This window comes from Elephas maximus, chromosome 15 (assembly GCF_024166365.1).
Source record: "Elephas maximus indicus isolate mEleMax1 chromosome 15, mEleMax1 primary haplotype, whole genome shotgun sequence".
Taxonomy (NCBI): Eukaryota; Metazoa; Chordata; class Mammalia; order Proboscidea; family Elephantidae; genus Elephas; species Elephas maximus.
The window spans coordinates 52,161,970-52,186,693 of record NC_064833.1 but is presented as its reverse complement, the minus strand read 5'-3'; the positions used below and the strand labels follow the sequence as shown (position 1 = coordinate 52,186,693).

Here is a 24,724-nt window from a genome sequence, read left to right as displayed (position 1 = left end):
AAGTAAAGGGATGGGGAAAGATGTCACCATGCTAACATTAATCAAATATTTGTAGAGTACTACATTCAACGACAGCAGAATACACATTCTTCTCAAGCTCGTGTAGAAGATTCACAAAGATAGACCATGTTCTAGGCCACTGAAGACACCTGAACAAAATTTTAAAACTAGAGATCATACAAAGTATGCTTCCAGACCACAATGGAATTAAACTAGAAATTGATAAGAGAAAGATACTAGGAAAACTCAAAATATTTAAAGATTAAACAATACACACATAAATAATACAAGGGCTAATGAAGTCTCAAGAAAAATCTACAAATATTTTTAACTACCGGTAAATGAAAATACAACTTTTCAAAATTTGTGGAATGTAGTGAACGCAGTACTTAGAGGGAAATTAATAACATGTAATGCATATATTGGAAAAGGAAAAAGATCTAAAATCAATATTATGAGCTTCAGTCTTAACAAACTAGAGAAATAAGAGCAATATAAGCCTAATGCAAGCAGAGGAAAACAAATAATAAAAGGAAGAACAGAAATCAATGAAATTAAAAACAGGAAATCAATAGAGAAAATCAATGAAACCCAAGGCTGATTCTTTGAAAAGGTCTATAAAATTGATAAGGCTGTAGCCAGGGTAACCAAGAATAACAGAAAGAAGACACAAATTACTAGTATCAGAAGTGAAAGAGGAGCCATCACTATTGATCCCATGGACATTACAAGGATTGGAAAGGAATATTATGAACAACTCCATGCCCACAAATTTGATAACTTAGATGAAATGAACCCATTCCTTGAGAGACACAACCTACCAACACTCATGCTAGCAGTAGATCTGAATATAAGCATATTCATAAAAGAAATTGAGTCAATAATTAATAACCTCACAAAAGAGAAAGCACCTGTTCCAAATGTTTCACTTGTAAATTCTATCAAACATTTAAGAAAGAAAGAGTTTCTCTACAATCTCTTCTAGAAAACAGAAGCAGAGGGAATACTTCCGAACCCATTCTTTGAGATCAGCACTAACCTAACACCAAAATGAGAAAAAGACATTACAAGAAACAAAAACTACAGATCAATATCTCTCATGAACACAGATGCAAAAATTCTCAAAAAATATTAGCAAATCAAATTCAACAATGTATAAAAATAGTAATTATATACCAAAACCAAGATGTCAATATCAGGGAAACCATGTGTGAGTCTGGGGTGTAGGAGTGGGATAGGTACATGAGTCTCTATTATCTGCTCATCTACCCTGCAAATCTAAAACTATACAAAAAATAAAGTCTATTAATTATATTTTTTTAAATCCATTCAAATCTCAGTGGTTTTCAATAAAATTTATTTCTGCTAAAGCAAGTCAAATGGCCAAACCTAATGCTAGTGGACTGGGGAGATTCACCCTGCCCAGCAGAGAGGGGGAGAGGAGGTGAATATTTGCTGAACAATCTACCGCAGCCTTCTAATTGGTTTTCCTATTCTTTGTCGTCACCTTTTTCTATTGCTACTCAACAAAGCATCAGAATGACCCTTTTCAAACATGCTCCCCCTATTTAAAAACTTCTCACTCAGAGTACATACATTGGTCTACAAAGTCTTAATACACCTCCTGGTCACCTCTGGATTTCATTTTCTACTATTTCCCTCTTGCTCTCTCAGACTCAGCAACATGGGCCTCCTTGCTTACCTGGAACACGCCAAGCAAGTCCACATCTCAGGGCCTTTGTACTTGTGATTCCCTCTATCTGGATGCTTTTCCCCCAGGAGTTTCTCACCCCTTTGAGGTTTTACATCAAATATCACCTTCTCTGTCAGTCTTCCCAGATCACTCTACAGTAGCCTCCGACTTATGATTTATTCAAGTTATGACGAACTTTGTTTACAACTGTCAGTGTATCTGAAACATTGCATCTTTCTGGGAGGAAGTTAACAGGAAAATGCATACAGAGGATATGGAAAAAAATGCTGAGTTATGTGAACATGCTCCAAGCACTTAATCAGGATAATATTATAGAAGACAGGTGGAAAAATTAACCAAATGGCAAGAACACTGAATTTACAGCTTGATTATCACCAATGTGGAACAGCTCATAGATCAAAAAGAAGTGGAACTGATGAATAAGGACTTAATGGATTTTGAAGAGGAAATAAATGTAAAGAAGAAAAAAATGAGGAAGAAAAAGAGCAGAAGTTGTCAAGAAATTTTACAGTGAGAGGAAGAAACAGAAAATTACCAAATAGGTAGTATCCATTGCCATTGAGTAGATTCTGACTCATAGCAACCCTATAGGACAGGGTCGAACTGCCCCATAGGATTTCCAAGGACTGCCTGGTAGATTCAAACTGCCGAACTTTTGGTTAGCAGCCATAGCTCTTAACCACTATGGCACCAGGGTTTCCTGACAGATAGTAGACACACGTTAATATTGGTGAAGAGAAAGGCAATACGCAATATGGGAGAAGTCAGCACAACATAACCACAGCAAGAGAAGACACTCAGAGGAATGCAGAAATAAAGGACAGCTACAGTAACTACTATAGCACAGACAATCCTGTAGCAATAATGTTAACAAACAGTAATTTACAAATGGTTACACAGACAGATATACCAAGAGGTAAGGGAGGGTATAAGGAAGTACATCCACTGGCAGATATAGGTTTAGTGTTGGAAATTTCTAGATACATGACTCTATGTGCTCCTTATATATTAATATAGACAACAGAGCACATAAGTGGCACAGTCAGGGAAACCTCTCAGACATAACTAAACACCTCGTGGCATGAAGTTCCCAGGTTCAAAAGTAAAGGGCCATAGACTTGGGGGACATCTACATCAATTGGCACAACAAAGTTCTTAAAGACAATATTCTACATCCTACTTTGGTGAGTAGTGTCTGGGGTCTTAAAAGCTTGAGAGCAGCTATCTAAGATAAAACTATTGGTCTCTTCCAGTCCAGAGAAAAGGTGAGTGAAAAACCAAAGATTCAAGGGAGCAATTAATCAAAAGGACTAATAGACCACATGAACCTCAGCCTACATGACTCCAAGATCAGAACTAGATGATGCCCAGCTACCACTACCAACCACTCTGACTAAGATTACAACAGAGGGTCTTTGACAGAGCAGGAGAAAAAGGTAGAACAAAGGATCAAACTCACAAAAAAAGACCTGACTTATTGATCTGACAGTGAATGGAGGAACCGCCAAGACTACCGTCCTAAGAACTGCATTCCTGGAGATCACCTTTCAGCCAAATAAAAGATAAGCCTGTAAAAAAAAAAAAAAAAAAAATGGTAACACCTGAGAGGAACATGCTCCTTAGAACAATCATTATGAGATCAAAGGGCAATATTTTCCCAAAAACAAAGTTGAGAAGGCACAAAGGGCAATATTTTCCCAAAAACAAAAGTTGAGAAGGCACGACGACAGGGTAGAAAATCAGGACAAAAGGAAATGGGAAACCCAGGGAGGAAACGGGGAGAGTGCTGACACATTGTGGGGAATGGAGCCAAGGCCATAAAACGCTTTATGTACAAGCTATCGAATAGGAATTTAATTTGCTCTATAAACTTTCACCTAGTGCACAATAAAAAAAAAAATTTTTATTACACCGGAGTTTTCCTAAACTAAATGAGGGGCTTCAATTGCTTGAAAACACAGACCTAAATACTGATCGCTTCACTAAAGTCAACAGGCAGATTCGGGAAGCAGTGAGATGTTACAGCAAAATAGATGAATTAAAAAAGAAAAGAACCATGCCAACAGTTCTCGCTAATTTTCTGACTAGAAACAACATCCCCATCCCCAGGGATAATCCAGATGATCCAAAACCTTCCACAAGTGGAATTATTACAACAACTGACAAAATGCCAACATTGACCAACTCTTCTTCATCATTGGAGCAAATTTTTATAATTTGTGTATTTTTATGTATGTATACATGTATTAAAATATATCCATAAGTTTATATGTAATGTTTCTAATGCCCAAAGACAAATAAAGATTGGGTTTATAAAGATACTGATAATAATGAAAACTAAAAAAAAAAAAAAAAGTTTCTACTTAGGTCAGAACCAACTTATGACAGTCATCAGAATGGAATCCCCTCATCAGTCAGTGACTACCTTATAATTGCAAACTCTTCACTACTCACTAGCCATCTTCCTTGTATTATTTTTTTCCACAGTGCTTATCATACTTATTTAATGTTTGTTGCCTGTCATCTCCCACTAAAATGTGAGCTCAAGACTGGTAGGTAATTTTCGTATGTTTTATTCACTGCTATATCCCTTGGAATGAGTCGGAATCAACTCGACGGCACTGGGTTTGGTTTTTTTGGTTTGGATATCCTTTGGAATAGTAGCTTGTTCATAATAACCCAAAAAACCAAACCCATTGACATCGAATCAATTCCCACTCATAATGACCCTATATGACAGAGTAGAACTGCCCTGTAGGGTTTCCAAGGCTGTAGTCTTTATGGAAGCAGATTGCCATATCTTTCTCCGAGGAGTGGCTGATAGGTTCAAACTGCTGATGTTTCGGTTAGCAGTAGCTCACCTTAACTATTTCAACACCAGGGCTCCTTTTGCTCATAATATTCACTCAACAAATATTTATTGAATGAGCAATAAGGTAAATAAAAGGGTCACTGAATCATCAAAAAAAAATAAATTTTTTCAATGGTGGAGCCAGTCATACTACTAGGACAAGTCTAAGTTTCCAGCTACATCTATCCCAGAGATGATATCTACAATGACAAAGAAGTTCAAAAGTTCCAGTGTATATTCAAAAACCTTAGTAAGAAACAATATATTCAAAGAGCCTACTACAAATTTAAAGCTTGTAAAAACAGGAATTACACAATCTGGAAACCTCTAGAAAGGATACACGTTAGGACATTTGGTCATTTAGGGGAGGTCTACCCCTATCCTGTGTGTGTATATACATATGACCTGTGTGTGTATATACATATTAAAATTAAAGAAAATTCTGTCTCATGGTCTTTTGGGGAAGTCTATAGACAGTAAACTGTAAGAATCAATGAAATGAGGTAAATAAAAGTGGTCTGTGAAATTTAAAGGAAATAAAGCTTAAAAAATATAAGTATCATAATGAAAAAGTTATTGCTGAAAGTTAGTCACGGGGCTGGGTTTACCATGGCTTCTGTGCTTTCAGGGTGATAACAGCTTTGGTCCCATTAAGAAGACACATGGATTACTTTAGTCTCCCCTGCAGATGGGAGACAGGGAGTATGGGAGGGAAGGGAAGGCAGCTAAGTGACATAACTAATTAGTGGTGGAAAAGTTCTGGTCTAAAAGTCCTCATAAGGTCTCTAAGCCAATAGTTTGTCTACTTCAATGAGCAAAGGAATCACCAGGTTCTTGTTACAGATTCCTGACCCACCTCCAGAAATTCTGATCCTATAGGTGTGGGCTATAGTCCAGGAATCTGTATTTAACAAGCACCACAGGCAGTTTCAGGAGTCCCTGGGTAATGCAAACAGTTAAGTGCTCGGCTACTAACCAAAAGGTTGGCAGTTAAAATCCACCAAGAGGTGCCTTGGAAGAAAGGCCCAGTGATCTACTTCTGAAAGGTCACAGCCTTGAAATCTCAATGGAGCAGCTCTTACACACATGGGGTCGCCATGAGTTGGAATCGACTTGATGGCAAATCGTTCAAGGCAGCTGTAATATTGTCAATGGACAATGAGGCTTTGGAAAGCAGTGCTCCAGGCTAAAATAGCTCTCGCTGATCTTCCTGTTTTCCAACTTCAGGTTCATTCTCAATAATGACCAGAAGGTGGCACGCATAATACCTAACTTACAAAAATACATAAACGAATATACTCATAAATTAAAGAGTTATATTATCCAGCATATGTGCCTTTAGTTCACAATGGAGACAAAAGACAAATAAAAGCTAGAGGGCAATAAGCAAAGAGAAAGGCAGCGCACACTGCAACTACTATCAGACCAGCACCACCAACAACACCACCACATGAGGAAACACATGTCCTGAGAAATCTTTTGCATTATGAAATTTTAGCATGTGAAAGCACTGGCTTGCAGATTATTCTAGATTTTTTTTAGGTGTTTGTTGTTTGTCTAGTTGTTTGCTTGCTTTTTAAATATCTTTTTTTTTTTTTTTTATAGCCTACTGAGGGTGTTCTTTGAGAAAGACAGTGAAAGGAGCCTCTCTAAAGTCTCAAGGAATTTTATCTCTATAATTCATGTGACGTAAAAAAAAAAAATTTTTTTTAATCTCTCTGGGATGGAGCATGAGCATTGACATTTGTAAATGTCCTCCCAGGTGATCCTGACATGTAGCCAAAATTGAGACTCACTGCTTCAAGCTCACATAGCACTATACTATAATGCTTTATTTTGTCTGCATTGCTTTGCTGAATCTGTTTATTCATCTCCACCTATCACAGGATTCTAAGCTTCCTGAAGTCAGGAACCAAATCCTAGTCATCTTTTGTTTCCCTATAGTGCCCACAACAGGTGTCTATGCTTAGGAAGGGATTGGTAAAACTTTGTGGAGTAAATGATGAGGATATCAGTATAGAGGACTCGAATCTCAGCAACCACAAATGAGTTCAGCCAAAGGAACATCTCAAAAAACTCTGAATCACAGGATGAAGCCAGACACTATATACAGCTGTTTAAAAAATAGTAACCAGGAACAAGTCTTAGCTTCCAGACTAAGACAAACTAGGAAGAAGGACTTGGTGATCTGCTTCTAAAAATATTGGCCAGTGAAAATCTTATGAAAAGCAGCTGAACATTGTCAGACATAATGCTGGAAAATGAGCCCCTCAGCTTGGAAGGAACTCAAAATATGACTGGGGAAGAGCTGTCTCCTCAAAGTAGAATGGACATTAATGACATAAATGGAGTAAAGCTTTCGGAATCTATATTTGCTGATGTTGCACAACTCAAAGTGAAAAGAAAAAGCTGTAAACATCCATTAATAATCAAATCATGGAATGTATAAAGAATGACCTTAGAAAAATTGTAGGCTGTCAAAAATGAAATGGAATGCTTGAATATAAATATCTTAGGTATTAATAAACTGAAATGGACTGGTATTGGCCATTTTGAATTGGACAATCACATGATCTGCTATGCCAGCAATGACAAATTGAACAAGAATGGCAGCACATTCATTCTCAAAAAGAACATTTCAAGATCCATCCAGAAGTACAACACCGTCAGTGATAGAATAATATCTTTATGCCTACACGGAAACCCAGTTAAGATAGCTATTATTCGAATTTATGAACCAACCACTAATGTCAAAGATAAAGAAACTGAAGATTTTTACCAACTTCTGCAGTCTGAAATTGATCAAACATGCAATCAAGACACATTGATAATTACTGGTATTTGAAATGGGAAAGTTCGAAACTAAGAAGAAGAATCAGTAGTTGGAAAATATGGCCTTAGTGGTATGACACCAGAGATCTAATGATAGAATTTTGCAAGACCAAGGACTTATTCTTCGGAAATATCTTTTTCAACAACATAAACAGCAACTATACACATGAATCTCACCGGGTGGAATACACAGAAATCAAATTAACTACATCTGTAAAATGAGATGATGATGAAGCTCAATATCATCAGTCAGAACAAGACCAGGAGCCACCTACAGAACAGACGATCAATTACCCATATGCAAGTTCAAGTTGAAGCTGAAGAAAATTAGCACAAGTTCACAAGAGCCAAAGTAAGACCTTGAGTATATCCCACCTGAATTTAGAAACAATCTCAAGAATACATTTGACTCATTGAATACTAATGACCCAAGACCAGACGAGTTGTGGGATGACAACAAGGACAAGAAAGAAAAGACCAAAATGGATGTCAAAAGAAACACTGAAACTTGCTCTTGAACATAGAGTAGTTAAAACAAATGGAAGAAATGATGAAGTAAAAGAGTTGAACCAAAGATTTCAAAGAGCAGCTCAAGAAGACAAAATAAAACATTATAATGAAATGTGCTGAAAGAACTGAAGAAAATATTCGAGCCTAGAGCTGCAATAATGAAGGATTCAATGGGCAAAATTTGAACGATGCAGGAAACGTCAAAAGAAGATGGAATGAATATACAGAGTCACTGTAACAAAAAGAATTAGTCAACATTCAACCATTTCAGGAGGTAGTATATGATCAAGAATCGAAGGTATTGAATGAAAAAGTCCAAGCCCCACTGAAGGCATTGGTGAAAAACAAGGCTCAAGAAATTGATGGAATAACAATTAAAATATTTCAACAAATGGATGCAATGCTGGAAGCGCTCACTCATCTATGCCAGGAAATTTGGAAGACAGCTACCTGACCAATCAACTGGAAGAGATCGATATTTGTGTCCATTCCAAAGAAAAATGACCCAACAGAATATGGAAATTATCCAATAATACCATTAATATCGCACTCGTGAAAAATTTTGATGTAGATAACTCAAAAAATGGTTGCAGCAGTACATCGACAGGGAAGTGCCAGAAATTCAAGCCAGATGCAGAAGAGGACATGGAACTAGAAATATCATTGCTGATATCAGATGGATCTTGGCTGAATCAGAGAATATCAGAAAGATGTTTATCTGTGTTTTGTTGACTATGCAAAGATATTCGGCTGTGTGGATCACAACAAATTATGGATAATATTGCAAAGAACGGGAATTCCAGAAAACTTAGTTGTACTCATGAGGAGCCTGTACCTAAAACAAGAGGCTGTCGTTTGAAAAGAACAAGGGGATATTGTGTGGTTTAAAATCAGGAAAGGTGTGCATCAGGGTTGTATCTTTCACCATACTTATTCAATCTGTATGCTGAGAAAATAATATGAAAAACCGGACTATATGAAGAAGAATAGGGCATCAGGGTTGGAGGAAGATTCATTAACAACCTGTGTTATGCAGATGACCACAGCCTTGCTTGCTGAACGTAAAGAGGACTTCAGGCACTTACCGATGAAGATCAGAGATCATAGACCTCAGTATGGATTACACCTCAATACAAAGAAAACAAAAATCCTCACCATTGGACCAATAAGCAACATCATGATAAACGGAGAACAGATTGAAGTTGTCAAGGATTTCATTTTACTGGGATCCATAATCAATGCCCATGGAAGCAGCAGTAAAGAAATCAAATAATATGTCGCATTGGGCAAATGTGCTGCAAAAGATCTCTTTAAAGTGCCGAAAAGCAAAGATGTCACCTTGAGGACTAAGGTGAGCCTGACCCAAGCCATGGTATTTTCAATTGCCTCATATGCATGGGAAAGCTGGATAATGAGTAAGAAAGATTGAATAAGAATTGACATATGTGAATTACAGTGTTGGCAAAGAAATATTGAATATACCATGGACTGCCAGAAGAATGAACAAACCTGTTTTGGAAGGCTTCTTAGGAGCAAGGATAGCGAGACATCGTCTCACATACATTGGCCATGTTACCAGGAGGGACCAGTTCCTGGAGAAGGTCATCATGGCTCGTAAAGTAGAGGATCAATGAAAAAGAGGAAGACCCTCAAGGAGATGGATTGACACAGTGACTTCAACAATGGGCCCAAGCATAGCAAAGACTGTGAAGATGGCACAGGTCTGGGCAGTGTTCTGTTCTGTTGTACATAGGGTTGCTATGAGTCGGAACCTAATCGAAGGCACCTAACAACAACAATGTTTATCATGCTCTTCCCCAATATCAGATAAGCCTCTTCATTGAAGGCTTTGAAGAAGCAACTGTTCAATCATCAGAGAACTACCTCCTCCTAGGTGGGAGGAAAGTAAAGAGCTAAAAACAGAAGGAACTGTCTGGGAAGACTGAAATGGAGGAACATTCTCAAATTGCTCTCCTCTTCCTGGTTTTTCCTGGTACTCCTGTGAAGTGGGGATGAAAACTGTGCCTCTGAAGAGCAAGCCACATGTAGTGATCAGCTATTTATAACTCATTGTATTGTAATTCCCTGTTGTTATCCTTTGACCCTGGTAAACTCTACAACATGGTCTCAGCTATGCTGCAGGGGATTCAGAGAAGGGGTGTGTGCTCACAGCTAGGCCTGACTGCTGAAGATGGAGATATAGACAAGTTCCCTGGGGCCAATGTGATAGTGGCAACAGTGACTGGTCAGATCATCCAGAGACACAGGGCAGAAGCCCTGGTGAAAGGTCCAGTTATATCCCTTCCCACACAGATTCTCACTCTAAGACAGGGAACAGAGGGGCCTCCAAATCTGCAAACGAAGTAACAGGAAATGGTCCAGGGTGCAGAAACAAAGCCATTCCCCCAGAACAATGGGGCAGGGTATCAGAAAATAGCCCGCAAGCTTCTTTAAAGTTGCCTTTCAGAAGCAGCTGGAGAAAACCAGCCCCAGGGACACGCACAGAACACCCACCTGTGACCGCTGTGTGACCTTCCACCAAGTGCAGTAAGCGCTGCAGCGGCAGCCAGGGAATCGAACCTGGGGAGTAAGAGACTCTGGACGTGCAACACCCCATAATAAGTCCTTCTACAAATCCCAGAGGCCTCCTGAAAAAGTGCCATCTTAGAAAGCTGCCGAGCACACCGTGGTTAACATATCCTCGCCTGTGCCTATGAATAAACATGAATCTTTTCCCACCCAAGAACTTTTAAAAACCCAGGCCCATCTTTTGTTCTGTGAGATGGAAGTAAGCATTGCTTTAAGGCCCTCCTCATCTCCGCTTAAAAGCCTCTTCAAAAAAGCTTTGCTCATGTAGAAAACTCTATGTGCCTTACCTGCTCACTCTTGACCAGTGAGAGGCAAGAACCTTATTCCGGTAACAAGCCCACTGCCAGTCATGAGAATAAGCAAGTCTGTAGATTTTCTTATAAGGGGCTCCATGGTTTTGGTTCTGAATGAAAGTTTTTTAAGGTTGGTACAAAGTCTATGCAGTTTTGGCACTCTCTGAGTTTTGCACTTAATCTTATTTGTGAACGATCTTCTTTCAAAAAGCGCAAAGTATCTCCGTAATCATTCAAACCATAACATTCAGTCAAGTTACTTGAAAATAAAGCCTGAATCACCTGAATCCTGGTCTGAATTTTGTCCTTTACTCATGAGTGGGAATGTGCCTGGAGAATAACAATTGGAGGATAACTATTTATTATGCTTCCTAATTACAAAGCAGCATATCTAAAGAACTACATCTTATTTTTTATGAATAAAAGACTTAAAACTTTAGCCAAAAATAAAATAAAAACCAGTGACGAAAAACATGTTGTACCAGGAAAGTAAACCTTCCTAAAAGACGGCAACCAAGAATTTAATAAGCTCAGAGTTACTTTAATTTTTTCATCCTCAGATATCCCTCAATATTAAAAGCCATCATATGAAGCTACAAGTTGGATCAGGTAAAGTGATTCACAAAGGCACACGGAGAATTCTGGACGCCTACCAGCTTCCTTAAGTCTGTAGCACTACCTAGATCATGGGAAGACTTATGTAGAAAAGGAACTAGGCGGAACTCTACATATTATTTTCTGAACATGATTGTTAAGATTAAACTGGTTATACAAGTTTAGCTTCTCCAACTGGCCAGACGTTCAAATGAAGACTAAGAAAATATATTGTTTTTGCAAACTTGTAGAGCAAAACAGGTACCCTTAATTGAGAACAATATAGAAATATTCATGCCTCCTCTCAAAACAATTGTTCCAAATACTTAACAAGTTCTATTCTTCCTTGTATGTATATATATATTTTTAAAAAAACACCTGTTCCCATCAAGTCAATCCCTACTCATAGGGACCCTATATAACAGAGTAGAACTACCCCATAGGGTTTCCAAGGTGTAGCTGGTGGATTCAAACTGTCAATCTTTTGGTTAGCAGCTGAGCTCTTAACCACTATATCAGTCACTGTATTTTACTCTTTGAAGCCGCCAAGATAACCTGTAGTCTAAAGTACTAAATTAGGATTATTTAGTTATGAAACTCAAGACCCCATTTATAACCCTTGAGCAGGAAAAGTCACAGGTCTCTGAATGTTCTCTAAAATAGTGCTTTTCAAACTTTGTTGTGCATGTCAATTACCTGGTAATCTTGAATGAATAGGTCTGTCTGGGGCTTGAGATTCTGCAGGTCTAACAAGCTCCCAGATAATGCCAGTGCTGCTAGTCTGAGTGCCACATTTTCAGTCGCACTTAACAGATTTGAAAACTCTCAGTAAACTCATGAAAGAACTGTGGTCTAAGTAAAATTGCTCTCACTGATATCCTCATGAGTATGTGCTGCATATTGGCACTGAACACATTTAACCAAAACAGAAGTAATTAAAAACCTTGTACTTGTAATGGTACATACACATATGTTTTTGTTATTGTGTGCTATCGAGTCCATTCCAAATCACAGCAACTCCATGTGATGGCGTAGAACTGCCTCATAGGGTTTTCTTGGCTATAATCTTTACGGAAGATTGCTAGGTCTTTCTTCCGTGGAGCCTCTCTGGGTGAGTTTGAACTGCCAACCTTTCTTTCAATTAGCAGCCGATCACTGAACCATTGTACCACCAGGTTCCTTCATACATATATCATTTCCACCAAATCCAGTCAATCAAGCAATCAATAAACAAGCAGAGACAATATTTATTTTACTGATTGAGAAATCTATAAAGTCATCTTTGATAGAAATGGGAAAAACTGTACTACAAAAAAAAAAAGGAGGTACCAAAATGAAAGAAAAGAATGAAAGCCATACAAGACAAAAATCTAAGTTTCAAAAATGTCAGGCAGCAGAATGGAATGGGGCTAGAGTAGAAAACTTTGTAACAAAATGGAGACAGAACCTGCAGAAGAAAGAATCTTTGAGAAGGGACAAGAGTCTTCAGGAAGAGAAGAGGACATATTCTTGGTCTACATTCCAAAGGGCTCCATGTAAACAAACCAGTCATGCTGGAAAGTTTCATTTGGCCTCTATTGTTTCCCTGTTTCTGCCTCTGCCCAGTCCAAGAAGCCGAAGAATGTACATTAAGTTCTGATGTGTGACTGCAGCTGAACCACACTGGCTAGATCACAATCCATCTTCCAGTCAGGTGTTTGTGAAGACCTCCCATTCTAATCTTCATTAGTCCTTACTGTAAAGACATCATTCAATTCCTTACAACACTGCCTTAATTTGCCACAAGTAAAACTGAGTTTTTCTCTCAAAACAAAGCCCACATTTGACAGTACAAAAAAAAAAAGACAAAAAGTTTGAATAACTCACTACACTTACAGAACAGATTATATCAGAAGTTTGGACATTTTGAGACTTAGTTAATTAAAGAGTAATTCTTACTCATTCTATGAAAAATAACCTTTTACCCAATGTCATGGGCTGAATTGAGTCCCCCAAAAATATCAATTTGGCAAGGCCATGATTCCCAGTATTGTGTGATTGTCCACCATTTTGTTATTTTATGTGATTTTCCTATATGTTGTAAATTCTGTCTCTACGATGTTGATGAGTCAGGATTATTGGCAGCTATGTTAATGAGGCTGGACTCATTCTACAAGATTGGATTGTGTCTTGAGCTGATCTCTTTTAAGAAAAAGAAAGAGCAAGCGGAAAGACACAGGGGACCTCATACCACCAAGAAAGCAGTGCAGGGAGCAGAGCGCATTTTTTGGACCCTGGGTTCCTGTGCAAAGACTAAGGGAAGATTGATGACAAGGACCTTTCCCCAGAGCCAACAGAGAGAGAAAGCCTTCCCCTGTAGCTGGTGCCCTGAATTTGGACTTCTAGCCTCCTATACTGTGAGAGAATAAATTTCTCTTTGGTAAAGCCATTCACTGGTAGTATTTCTGTTACAGCAGTACTAGCTAACTAAGGCACCCAATTTAAACAATTTAACTGTAAATGGTAACCTAACACCATAATTCCAATATATAACTCCTTCCTGATCAAAAGAGAAAGTGACATGAGAGCTTTCCACCATCTTTCTGCCTAGGAGAGTAAGAAAAGAGATCACACAAGATTAGGCATAGAAGACGTGATATGATGACTTCTCAGAGAGCTTTAAGGCATGCTCTCCTTCAAGAGAAGGACCAGGTAATTAGTAGGATTGGAGCACAGAGATGTGAAGATGCCATGCCCAGAGAGAAGGACTCTCAATCAGTACACACATCAGGGGAGAGCGCTGAAGGGTTCTCAGCAGTACAGCTGAGATCAGTTTTCCTGGAAGCACAGATAGGACTTAAATCTTGAGCTTAATCTTTAACTTAAAAAAAAAAAATTAAAATCCGACCAATCCATTGAGTTGCTTCTGACTCATGGGGACCTCATGTGTGTCACAAAGTAGAACTGTGCTCCATAGGGTTATCTCAGCTTTAACCTTTATGAAATCAGATCACCAGGTCTTCCTGCTATGGTGCCTCTGGGTGGATTTGAACCATCAACCTTCAAGTTAGTAGTTGAGTGCAAACTCTTTGTGCCACCCAGGGACCTATCTGGTAAATCTAAAACCAAACCAAACCCTTGCCATTGAGTAGATTTAAATAGTGGGTACTTAATATCTGATGAACAAGGCAAAGACTCAAGATTTTTTGAGAAGCACAACAGATGCAAGAAAATATGTGTTAGTTTTTCTGAGATTAGGAAAAAAATTAAGGAAATTAATCTACGGCAGTTGTATTTACCAAGAAAGGGCACCTAGAAAATCTGTTCATTTATTTGTTTTATCTTTTTTCCACTTTAAATTTCCATGTTTATACCTACCAAATATTTTAAATGGTTACATATGCATACTCTGTAGGTTTTATGTTCATCAAAAAAGATACAGATAAATAACAAAATGTTAAAAACGGTTATCTGATGGAGAGTGGAAGGAAGGATACTTAGGAGTATCAGTATCTTTTTTATTCTTGTGTGCATATATTATCAGTATCTTTTTTATTCTTGTGTGCATATATTAGTTTTTATAAGACAGAAACCTCCATTCTCCTGTCTCACGCTTCCTTACGTAAATAGAGAGGGAGATAGATAGATAGATAGATAGATAGATAGATAGATAGATAGATAGATAGATAGATAGATAGATAGATAGATAGATAGATAGATAGATAGATAGATAGATAGATAGATAGATAGATAGATAGATAGATAGATAGATAGATAGATAGATAGATAGATAGATAGATAGATAGGTAGGTAGGTAGGTAGGTAGGTAGGTAGGTAGGTAGGTAGGTAGGTAGGTAGGTAGGTAGGTAGGTAGGTAGGTAGGTAGGTAGGTAGGTAGGTAGGTAGGTAGGTAGGTAGGTAGGTAGGTAGGTAGGTAGGTAGATAGACAGGTAGATAGACAGGTAGATAGATAGGTAGGTAGATAGATGGAGGGAGGGAGGGAGGAAGGAAGGAAGGGTGGGTGGGTGGGTGGGTAAATAGCTGGCTGCCAACCAAACAACTCTGACTCATGACGACCTTATGTACAAGAGAAGGAGTAGCTGACTGGTCCTGCGCCATCCTTATGATTGTCGGTGCGTTTGAGCCCCACTGTGCCAATCCATCTCACTGAGGGTCTCCCTTTCCCTCACTGACCCAAATATGATATCCTCCTCCAGAGACTGATTCCTACTGGTGACATGTCCAAAACAAGCAAGTCAGACAAAGTTCTGTTGTGATCCCTAAGGTTTCGTTGGATAATTTTCAGAAGTAGATCACCAGGCTTTTCTTCCTAACCTGTTTTAGGAAGCTCTGCTGAAACCTGTCCATATGCCATGCCAAGTTGGTATTTGAAATACTAGTGGCATAGCTTCCAGCATCATAGCAACATGCAAGCCACCACCGTACAACAAACAGATGCATGGTGGGTGCTTCCTTAAAGAGATTATACTAATATTCCTGGCATCTTGCCTTCTCTTTCCCACTCTCCGACAGGAATTATCTGATATCCAAGTTGGGACAAGGAACCAAGACAAGTCTCAGTCCTTTCTCAACCTTTTTCAGAGCTAGTCTGTCAGCAGGACACATGTATCTCATTATTTTCTTGGTCCTCCCACCACCCACCCCATAAATACAAGAACATAAAACCACAAGAGAGAATGAACTTTTTCTCTCATGTTCACTGCTGAAGCTCCAGCACCTAGAACAATGCCTAGTATATGCTGGGTGCTAAAGAAATAAATAGTGCTTGAATAAATTAATAAATCTGTCTTCCCTCTGCCTTGTGATGAGGGACCTGATCCTGCCAGAGAGGCTGAAAGATGTCCAGCTGTGCCAGTGACTCAGCCAGTATTTCTGTCTAATTCAGACTTGAAGTCTGTCTTACAGGTTCCCTGTGACTGCACTTGTGGGCCATACCCTCCAATACAGTACTTATCAGGACTACAGCCAGCATTTGGTCTCTCTCTGCTGACTACTGAGTCCATCTCTCACTTGGCTCCAAGTTCAGGAGGGGAAGAATGATATCATTGATTGGGTACCCCGAACCCCCACATTCTTATAATTAGAACTTCTAATTTTAAATGCACGCTTATTTTATTAAAGAGCTATGTTATGTTTTCAAAGTTTTAAAGATCATGTGCTTCCCACTGCTCTCCGACATCTAGGAGTGAAAAGCATCTGTCCAATAAGCTGAATACTCATGGGATACTCGTTGTCAATAAGCTGAATGCTCATGTAATAATCACTGCTGAATGCACAATGAAAAAAGGAGGCATGGTTTGGGTTGTTTTTTCTTTTTTTTTTTTTTGGAACTCTATTCATAGAACCCGTTATCTACCTCTTCATTTGTGTTTTTCCGATGTTTTTACTATAACCTATTTGTCTTAGTTTCTCAGTGCTACAGTAACAGAAATATCACAAGTGGGTGGCTTTAACAAATAGAGATTTATTTTCTCACAGTTTAGGAGGCTAGAGGTCTGAATTTAGGGTGCTGGCTCTAGGGGAAAGTTTTCTCTCTCTGTTGGCTCTGGGGAAATATCCTTGTCCCTTCAGCTTCTGTTCCTCAGTTCCTTGGTGATCTTCACGTGACTGGTTATCTTCCCATCTTTTTGTACTTCCTTCTCTGTGCCTAATTTGCTTTTTTATGTTTCAAAGGCAATTGGCTTAAAACATACCCTACACTGATATAGTCTTATTAACATAAGAAAAAAGGTTCTATTCTCAAATGGGATTATAACCACATGCACAGGGTTTAAAAATTTATAACACATATTTTTGGGAGACACAATTCAATCCATAACACCACTATAAGAAATATTTTTACCATGACCCATAATAAGAAATATATTTTAAAACACAACCCAATATGTATGTATGTATGTATAACTGAAACATATATATGTATATATAATTGAAACCAAAGTTTTAGGAAATTTACCTACTCTTCATGCAACATACTGATTTTTTTAATTCTATTTTATTATGATTATGCTCCATCAAACTGACTTCAAGATCCTTTGAGTCATGACTTGAAGTTTAAAAAACAATGTGCTACATTTCATCTTGACAACCATAGCAATTTTGTGAGGATTAAATAAGATAATGTATGTAGAGCATTCTGTACACTGTCTGGCACATACTATGTGTTCAATACGTGAGAGTTAACATTATTGACCTGGTAAACTGTCTGTAATTACTGGAGAAGGCACAATGAGGGGAAAGCCCTGACTGAGCTGTAGACGGATTTAACACCAGTTTTGTCCTTGGCAGTGAGATGAGGAATTTCCCAGTATTTTTAACTTACGTTGTAGTAGATATCCTTTTCAGAAGAGTTCTGGCTTTTGGTTAACTCCAGTTTCCTTTTCTCCACTGACTTGTGGTTAACTCGTTTCCTCTCTCTACTAGAAAAGGGCATGTTACAAGTTGTTGTGGCTCTCTGCAGGAACCCCCTGTAAATCTAAAAAAAAAAAAAAAAAAAAAATTTTTTTTTTTTTTTTTTAATCTAGCACCTATTAATCTCTGTTTGCACCCAAAACTGTGCTGGGTACTATGAGTTACACAGAATTGGTCTTCATAAAAGAATCCAGCTAGGGAGGTATATTAGTTTCCTACTGCTGCTATAACAAATTTGCATACAGTGGCTTAAAAACAACACAAGTTGATTATCTTACAGTATTGGAGGTCAGAAGTTCAAAATGGGTCTCACTGAGCTAAAATCAAGACATCAGCAGGGCCGTGTTCCTTTTCCGGAGGCTCCAAAGAAGAATCTTTCTTTGTCTTTTCCACCTTCTGGAAGTCGTCTACATTCCTTGGCTCAAGGCCCCTTCCTCCATTGTCAAAGCTTTCAGTGGCAGGTTAATTCCTTCTAATATCAAATCACCCTGACTCTGACACTGACTCTGTTGACACATCTCCTTTTTTGACTCTTCTGTCTCCATTTTCTATATTTTAGAGACTCTTAAGTCCCTAAGCGGCAAAAGGTTAACACATTCAGCTGCTAACCAAAAAGTTGGAGGGTTAAGTCCACCAAGCAGTACTTGGGAAGAAAAGCCTTGCAAGCTACTTCTGATAAACCAGTCATTGAAAACCATATAGAACACAGTTGTACTCTGACATACATGGGGTCACCATAAGTCAGAATCAGCTTGACGGCAATTGCTTTGGTTAACTCGTGATTACACTGGACTCACTCAGATACCTAGGCTATCTCCCTATTTTAAGATTCTTAACTTAATCACACCTGCAAAGTCCCTTTTGCCATGTAAGGAACATATTCACAGGTTCTAGCAATTAGGACATAGGTGTCTTTGAGGGAGGAAGGCGCTATTATGCCTAGTACAAGAACAATCACAAAAAACAGCAAATAAAATATCATAACAATAATAATAACACATGACATTTATTGAGCATATACTATACTGCAGGTGTTGTGCTGAGTGGTTTACTTGGCCTTGACTCATCTCCTCGATGGGAAACCAAGTCATCAAAAGCTAATACAAATTTTCCAAAGTCATACGAAGTGGCAAACCCAGGTCTGCCTGACTTCAAAGATCATGCCCTCACAACTTCACTACAAATAATTAAGTACTAAACATGTGCATATTTAGTGATTTACAACTTTTCACCACCACAGACTACTGTTATTCTTTTTCTCCTGGGATCCTGTTTTGAAAATCAAAAAAATTTTTTTCAATAACCAAAGAAATGTTTAACTTCTGATTATGTCTGATAAATTTGAACTAACCATCACTTTGCCTTTTTTTTTTTTAATTTATATAACTCCAGCACAAATAACTTAATTTAATAATTTTACTTAACATACTTAGGCCTTATTTTGGAATACCGAAAACAGTAACTTCCACAACCACCTTTGTAGATGCCTGAAAAATTGGCCCAGGTTGAAGTAATGATCTAGGAGACCAGCCTCAGGCTCAAAGAAGCAGAGAATACAGATAGACTAGAGGAAAGTAAAAGTAGCCCTGGTGGTGCAACAATTAAGGGCTCAACTGCTAACTAAAAGTCTGGCAGTTGGAACTCACCCAGGGGCTCCACAGGAGAAAGACCTGGTGATCTGCCTCCATAAAGATAGCAGCCAAGAAAACTCTATGGGGCAGTTCTACTCTGCCACATTGGGTCACTATGAATCGGAATAGACTCGATGGTCCCTAACACCAACAACAGAGGAGAGCAAAGAACATGAATGATGTCTAGGAAGTTAGAAACAAGTTCATCTAGGGACAAGACACAGGAAGCTTGTTAAGGAGAACTGGAAAAGGAGATTAAATAGAGAAAAATAAACAAAGCATTGAGGCTTTGAAACACAGGTAAATAAGGTGAAATTTAACCAGGTAAGAAAATAAAATCTTGAAAGTTTCTGAACTTGAGTTTACAGGGATTAATCAGCAATAGAACAAAAAGAAGAAGAGAGGAGGAGGAGGAGGCAATGGCAGTCACCTTGCAGAGGGAAACTGGGTGGCTGGGAGACATGGAAAGGGGTGGAGACTAACTGTTCACTATATCGCCTTTGAATTCTTCTAAGTTTTTCACAATGTGCATGTATGAGCTAGTGCTACATAAATTTATAAATGTGTGTAGACTGTCTTTACTGATCCAAAGTGCCATATAGTAAAATTAGGCGTTCATTCTTAGTTGCTGCTCATAACAAACTACCCTATTCCTACTCTCCCCCTCCTTCATAAAGTTGTTTCAGTTATTTCCTCTTTGGCTCAAAAAATTATTTTTAGGCCTGTGTCAACCTACCTCGTCCTAAGCATCCACTCACAGTGGGCTGGTGCCCAAGCATCTTATATTTTATGTTTGCCCATTTTGGATGAGAACTGACTCAGGAATGTCACAGCATGCTGTCATTTGCCCCCACAATCCATGATCAGTAATACAGTCACAAGGCCTACAAAAACCAACCCAGCGCAGGGTCTCTGCCCAGACAAGGCCTGCCAGCTGGCCCCATCCACCTTACATTCACTTTGTCATTAGCAGGTTGACATCAATATTTATCTTTTCAAAATAGTGTGCAATTCAAAGTAACTTTTTTTTATCTCATAGATCAACCGGTATCCTACTGTTATCCGGTTCTATTTTGCTTTTAAGAGCTAACTAATAAGATGACTCAGTCTTTGTTTTTGTGGGCAGATGTTGAACCTTTGCACTTTGTGAGTAATCTTTGCTTTGCTACTGTTTCACCACATTTGTAGTGTTAGAAAGCTAAACAGTCAAAGTACTCCATAATACTTAGGCAGCCAACCTGTTGCACTAGTGCTATGAGAAATGATGAGGCAAATGGAAGACTTTAGAATTCTCTGAATGTTTTGAGGTTTATGAAAAGTATCACATTAGAAAAGCATTTCTTAATCAGATGGTAACATAATTGTATTCAAAGCCATAGTGTTAAGCTCTTGGTAAGATATTAGATGTTATGCATGAGATTATATAAGCAAGTCATAGCAGGCATAGAAAAGATAATAAACCAAAACTCACTGGCACAGCTGGCTGCTGAAAGCCAGTTAGGTTACTCTTTGTACATTTTGCCAATTTCCATGTATAAGATCACATGCTACATTGTGTGAATAAAAGTGCTCCATCCAACTACCTGATCTGCCTGTCATATGTTAGTCAGTGGAGAAATATTTATTGAGCTCCTACAGGTGACTAATACTTTAAACTATGTTAAAAAGAAAACATCCAAGGATGGAATAGTTGCTAAGCACCTAACAGCTGTTCTTTCCCCTCTTGGAACTCCTGGAAGGTAGGAAATATTCAGTGTTTTCCTATCTGTGACTAGTACAGTGTTAGCCCCGAAGTAACACTAAATCATAATAAAGAGAGCCTTATATTTTAATTAAAGATTCTATAGAAGAATCCCCATCGAAAGGGAGAAAATATAGAACAGAATTTCAAATTCTCATGGATTCCACAATTTCTGGAGCCATGGAGCCTGGATGAATTTTTTAAAAAGTTTCCAGGAGGTAATCTTTAAGCCTTAAACCAAAAATATCCCCTGAAGTCTTCTTAAAACCAAAGGGTAGTTTAGCTTAACTAGTAAAGAAGGTCTGACTTGAGCATTATGTTCTTTTAAGAGTTATCTATATGGGGTCAGAGGACAATGGCAACTTGAAAGATTAGATAGAAACTTTAGAGGGCAGTGAGTTTATGTTAATGAGGGAAGAACAACTCAGAAAATGAGGGTGAGAATGGCTGTACAACTCGAGGAATGTAATCAATGTCCCTGAATTGTACACGTAGAAACAGTTGGATTCGTGTATGTTTTGCTGTGTATATTCTCAACAACAACAAAAAAAAATTTTTTAAAACTTAAAGAGCCAAAATTCAGAACTGAAATCAATTATGTGTCATAAATCACAAAGTGATTCCACATGTCTCATTCACTGCTTCCACAACCCTTACAAATGAGGAAATTGAATTTCACCAAAGATGTGGGTCCTAAAATTAGTAACTGGGCTTGAAACCAAGTAGGTACTGTTAATATTTTATATGTGTGATTAAAGTCAAGCATACACTATGCAGATTTTTAGAGATGTCCTCCACTTACCCCCAAATTATGGATAAGAAATTACAAAATTATATTATGGTGTTAAACATTTCCTTGTCCCAGAGAGCAGTAGGGTGCAGACTTCATTCAGCATGACTATTGCTTTTTTTTTTTTTTTTTTTTTTGCTGTGGCCCTAAAGGCCCCCTAGTGGAACAGAAAGACATAGTTATTCCTCTTGGGGTTTGGGGGGGAGGGGGGAGAGAGAGAGAGAGTGTGTGTGTGTGTGTGTGTGTGTGTGTGTGTGTGTGTGTGCGTGTTTTGTAAGCTGTCCAGTCGAATTAGCTCTAAAATGTACCATACAAACTTTGAGATCAACTTCCCTCCCTCTGTAATACCACAAATGGTTCTCTCCTTCAAATTACACCTTCAGCGCGGGCGGGAGCCGAACGCCCCAGATGCATCTGTGGAAACCCAGCGCCCCAAAGTGGTGGCAGGAAACACAGGGCGGCGCTCGCGTCTCGCCGCCTCCGTCTCCCGCTCAGCTTCCTGCCCCAGGCGAGGAGGCCTGCTAGGAGGCTTGAGTAGCTCAGCAGGCGGGGAAGATCAAAGGCACCCGGATCGAGCTAGGAGATGTGACATCATCCAGTTTTAAACAGTTGAAGAGATTAAACCAGGTCATCTTTCCAGTCTGCTACAATGACAAGTTCTACAAGAATGTCCTGGAGGCTGGTGAGCTAGCAAAACTTGCGTATTTCAAGATATTGCACTAGGTGCCGTACGCTGTAGGGTGGATCGTTCACAGAAACCGAAGAGACTTTTACATCATGACCTAGGATGCCTGGCACCTTACCGAAGGCTAAAAATAGGAACTAAAATATTAAATCATTGTCATAAACATATGTGGAAATGATGGTACTTTTGACAACACCTATCTACACGTCCAGGTCAGCACTGAGTCAGCAATGGAATTCTACAGGAAGTCTGGCTTTCAGATTATTGAGACAAAAATACTATAAGAGAATAGAGGCCACAGAGGCTTAGAGCTGCAGAAAAACCTCAAAGCCCTTCTGGCCAGAATGCGGATGTGCAAAACATAGACAACTGAACAAATCACAAATGAACTTTACTGAGCTTGCTTGTCGCCAAATAAAAGACAGGCTCATTGATTTCCCCCTCTTCCTTTTAAGGCTTTCCCCTCCTCCTTAGTCCTGTCAATTTCTTTCCCTTTCCTCTAAAAGTTTTAATACTTTCAAGGACCTTAAAAATCATGTTTGGATTGTTTTCATTTTCTTATTTTTGTAAGATGGTTTGACTGAAGGAAGGAAAAGGTATTGATATGTTCAGTTTCACAGTTAAGATATATGATCACAAAATTTTGAGTATTAAATAATTTTGGATTTTTAGCTGATTTTTTTACTATTCTGCTTTCACATTGAAGGGCAGAGCTTACAAAATATTGTGTATTTCAAAAGACAAAAAGAAGGATCAGCAATATCTTGTTCTCTAATTCACAGACAAGTTCAGTGTTTGTGGTACTTCGGGTTTTTAAAGACTATTTGTGGGATTTTTTTTTGTGTGTGTGTGGGATACTAACTCCTAGACATTGCCTTCACTCCACCTTTAGTCCTTCTTAGCACTGTCTCCAGAATTGGACCATTGTTATGCTTGTGAGAAATACTAAGCTTATTTTGTTCTTTGAAGCAATTGTTTCCTCTCCCTGTTGGTAGCAGAGGGTGGGCGGGGCAGTTTGGGTAGGCAGTGCTATATATTTTGGTCTCAGTATTTCAGTTAAATTGCTTTTTGCTAATGAGTGGGCTGGTTGTTGGTAGGTTCATTTTTCCTGCTACCGATTGTTACCAGCGGCATTAATTTTTAGAGTGTAGGCTCATGAGTTTTGTTTTGTTTTTTAAGATCCTAGCTAGAGATATGGTCTTTAACTGACCTGAAGCGGTTTGTTGTGATTTACTTTTTTCTCTGACCCTTTTTTGTCAGTAAATGTCTAATCTTAAAAATGAGTTGATGTTCCATAGGTCACTACCCTTAAATAAACCTGAAGCAGGTGTTTTCTTCTGAACATGTTAAAAAGTACCTAAAAGGAAGCTTTGATGGACTTGTGATACAATAAATGCATTTAATGTCAGCCAGTGAGGCCACTAACCCTGTGGCCAGTAAGCATTTGATGATAAAGGCAAGAATATCCAGACAGTGTTTTTGAAAATAACGTAGCTGTGCTATTGCTTATCTGTTGGAGAACAGCCGGGATTTGCTTACTCTCTGTGGCTACTATGTTGAGTTTAAGGATTTGGAGAACGCTGGAACTGTTAGACATACACTTCTATTCTTGGAAAAGCAGAAGTCTAAAAGCGTTAATGCAAATGTCACTGTGACCTGCTTTACTGACCAGACTGGTTTGTGCCAGATAATTTTCTGGTATACAGGAAATGGTTCTGACAGACTGATAACTTATTGTAAAATGGGAGACAGCTAAGATTTTCATAGTCCAATCTCCAATATTTTAAATTTTTTACATTGTCAATACTGATAGCCCAACAAATTGTTCTCATTGGATTTTAAAACATTGTACAGTGCTTGAATTTTCTGTCATTTGACTTTAAAAAGAAGATTGATTCATAATATTTATCCTTTTATGCAAAATTCTGGTATATAAGTCCTATCTCTTCAAACATATTAAAGGACAAAAAGATTTTACAAAATGTTTATGTACACTTTATAACCCTAAATTCTTATTTGAGAATATGAAAGTACAGTAGACTTCAACAGTCTCACTGAGTGCCACGAATAATACAGAAAAGGA

At 38.5% G+C, this 24,724-nt stretch overlaps 1 pseudogene; it reads left to right on the top strand.

Annotated features, from left to right (window-relative positions):
- The first annotated feature begins 10,028 nt into the window (after nucleotides 1–10,028).
- On the top strand, nucleotides 10,029–23,014 carry LOC126058668 (N-alpha-acetyltransferase 50-like; annotated as a pseudogene).
- Nucleotides 23,015–24,724: the final 1,710 nt, after the last annotated feature.